This window comes from Rutilus rutilus (assembly GCF_951802725.1).
Source record: "Rutilus rutilus genome assembly, chromosome: 7".
NCBI lineage: Eukaryota > Metazoa > Chordata > Actinopteri > Cypriniformes > Leuciscidae > Rutilus > Rutilus rutilus.
In genome coordinates, this window is record NC_140221.1 from 45,172,521 (window position 1) to 45,175,913 (window position 3,393).

General features: G+C 34.0%; 1 long non-coding RNA gene across 1 annotated transcript; it reads left to right on the forward strand.

Annotated features, from left to right (window-relative positions):
* The first annotated feature begins 269 nt into the window (after window positions 1-269).
* Window positions 270-2,656, forward strand: LOC311294009. Its single transcript, XR_014628003.1, has 6 exons — window positions 270-620; window positions 1,009-1,060; window positions 1,236-1,300; window positions 1,389-1,460; window positions 1,544-1,644; window positions 1,859-2,656. It is a non-coding gene; the product is annotated as an uncharacterized lncRNA (long non-coding RNA).
* The last annotated feature ends 737 nt before the right edge of the window (window positions 2,657-3,393 follow it).

Below are 3,393 nucleotides of genomic sequence, written 5' to 3' on the forward strand. Positions count from 1 at the left end.
AAAAGAGTTTTGATTTTGAAGAGATATCTATTCTTTTATGTCTGACGTTAGTTTTTGGTACCCAGAACATTCTCAGAATGTTAGTTTATGGTTCCCAGAACGTTATTTTTTATGGTAACCACCCAGCAACGTTCTGGGAACGTTATTTTATTGTTACATAAAAATAAAACCAAAAAAGAACGTTCCCCTAACGTAAGTATTTGGTTCCCAAAAAAATAACCAAAAAATAACATTAGGGGAACGTTCTGTGTTAACTGGCTGGCACCATTCCATCGTGCTTTTTATTTCCTAATTTTTGCCTTACACCGCGTGTCTACAACGCTATAATAGCCAGAGGCTGTCTATATTGGACACATTGAAGCGACCGGACCTTTAAATGCAAACCTGTGTATCCCTTGTCAGAAATAGCTCGAGCGCTTGGACTCGTATCGGACTACGTCAGAAATATAACGGCCGCGGCGCATCACTACACTGTCTGGGATTTGTCGTGTCGCGTCAGAGCATCCAGTGTAGGTAATATCACTGGGGTCTGTCTTTTGTTGGATCGCAACGTTCGTGTCTGGCCCGGGGAAGAGACGGAATTCACTTTCACTTTCGAGAGAGAGAGATCAGCAAGCAAGGTAAAAAAAAAAAAAAAAAAAAAACATTCTGTGTGTGTTGACAGGATTGTGCCGAGTTTAACCTATGTTATAACGTTAACGTTAGCCTAACGTTACTCGTCGTCAACATGGCGGTAACGAACTTTACCATGGTAAACTGAGCTAACGTTTCATTTTACACACTTTGTTAGATTATTGAATTGTCGAGTTAAAATATGCCAACGAGCAACGCGTTTACATTAACAATAAATGTGAATAAACTAATGTGAAATTCTGTTTATAGCCTAATGTTGGCCTACTGATGAGAACCTTTATAGTTTTAGCATTAGTTTGCAAACTATACCATATAGGTTTTTTTTATTTTATTTTTTATGGAATTTAAAATTTACTTCCATTTTTGTGTTTAAAGGCAACTGCAACAAAGCGCCAATTCGCGCCAGTGACCTAGCAAGATTCCAGAGGTAGGCCAGCCCATTTGTGATATATTTTGAGATAAGTTTGCTGAAATGATTAGCAATACGTGAAAATTGCTTTTGAGCCACTGGTGTAGACTAGGTAGCTTACAATATCTTATAAAATTGGCTAACTTTATATCAAATAAGTGACCTTTGCATTATGTCTAACTTAATTACACAGCAAATGAACCAATCAGAAGATGGACCATTGTCTTTGTTCAGTCTCACCAGATTAAATGTATCCAGGTAAGCACTGCAGTAAAACTCTCACTAATTCATTCATACCAAATCTAGCATTCTAAACAACTTAAGTTTATATTTTTGCATTATTTAGATATTTTATTTGCCAGAAGACTCTACCATTGCAGTCCCACCTGACTAGGAAGGTCCTAATATCAGCGCACAGGTGGGTTAACTACTGTAGGAAGGAGAACGATCATCACACAGAGATTTCTTGCATGTATCTTACTGTGTATTTGTCTCAAACAGGTACTCCTCCTTCACTGCAGACAAGCTGAAATGGGCTAAAATCATCGATTTCAGTCATTCTTTCTATGGATCTCAGCATTTTTGGACAGAATTTAGGATTTGTAAGTATTAAAATTGAATCTGGCATAATTTAATTTAGTTCTTTTGTATGCTATTTATTGACAAAAGCTGTTTACAAATATATATTCTTAAGTTTTTGTGAAAATAATAATAAAAATTAACAAAAAAGGAGGTTAAAAATAATGTGACACTAATATTTTCTCTCTCTCTCTCTCTCTCTCTCTCTCTCTCTCTCTCTCTCTCTCTCTCATATAGTTTTGGAACTGGGATCTCCTCTGAAGGACTGAGCACATTTGTGTTTGTGGGCACGCACACAGACCAGGGAACACTCTGATGTTGTCAATCAAGTTCTGAACAGGAACCAATCTTTGGAGAAGTTAATTTATTCACAAAGGTGGACAAAAACATTGTGTTGGATTTTTAAAGATTATTTTGATGATGATTTTTACTCCTATGCTGTAGAAAAGATGGAGTAGACAGTCAGACATTGATAATAATAAGAAATGTTTCTTGAGCATCAAAGAGACTTCTTTCAAAAACATTAAGACACTTAGCTAAAACATACCAAAATTTTATTTCAAAGTGAACTATCCCTTTAAATGCTTCTTTTGGCCACCAGTGTACATGAATCCAACAAATTTTTGGAAATAAGTGAAATTATTTTTAAGGTGGGGTTATGTGTCTTGTATTGTGAAAAGAACTGTGTTTTGTCCTGTGTTGGACATTTCCTTTTTGACTGCTTAAAAATGTATTTATATTCTGCAGTTTTATGAATGTAATGGTTGATATTTCATTATAATACTTGTATAAGCTAAACAACCAATGACTCTACGTTCATTTAGTCAAATGCTAATGTTTTGTTTATGGTTTTATGTATGTTTGCAAAAATGTTTGCAGTGAATGACAGCACATAATGTGTTAATTTAACACATTTACACATCTTTGTGCTAACCTCTCTGACATATTTACTTTGTTAAAATCATTAACACAATGAATGAGTTAAAATTAACACAAAAAATGTTGTCTCTAAACTCACCCATTAATGTGTAAAAATTTCACACATAATTTCCAGCATTGGCATGTTTATTTTGTGATATATATGAAATGTTTTAAATAAATAAAAAATATTTTGTGATAACTTTGTCTGATTGGTTTGTATGAAAGTAGTACTTATGTAGGATAAAAATAAAATTATTCATATATCAAAATTATCAAATCTAATTTATATTTAGTACAAATAAAAATAATACAGTAGTGTACTGATTAGCTTCATTTTTACAGTAATGCACTGTACTGATTAGCTTCGTTTTTACAGTAATGCACTGTATTACACAAAACTGAAATACGGTTTGGTACTGTAACTCTTAATTACAGTAACTTACTGGCAACAGTGTTGCCAGTAAGTTACTGTAAAAAACCCTTGAAAAGTCTAACAGTGTTGATTTGAGATGCTCGAGTGAAAGATCAACACTGGGTAATAATGTAGTCGTCTGTAAGTTAATTTCTCAAATTTGTACATTCATATCAGCTTCAGAAATCTGACATAAAGCAGAATCAGAGGAATAATTCTCTTCAGAAGGAAAATTCTGTCATTATTTACACCTCATGGTGATTGATCCAGTATGCTGATTTATTATTAAAGGGCATATTTGAGTTTTTCCATATATTGACCATTTGGAGGTTTGGAACGGCATGAGGGAGAGTGAATAATGACAAAATTTTCATTTTGGTACGAACTATCCCTTTACAGTGAATTGTCAGACACTCCTCTGAGTCTAATAATATCGCAG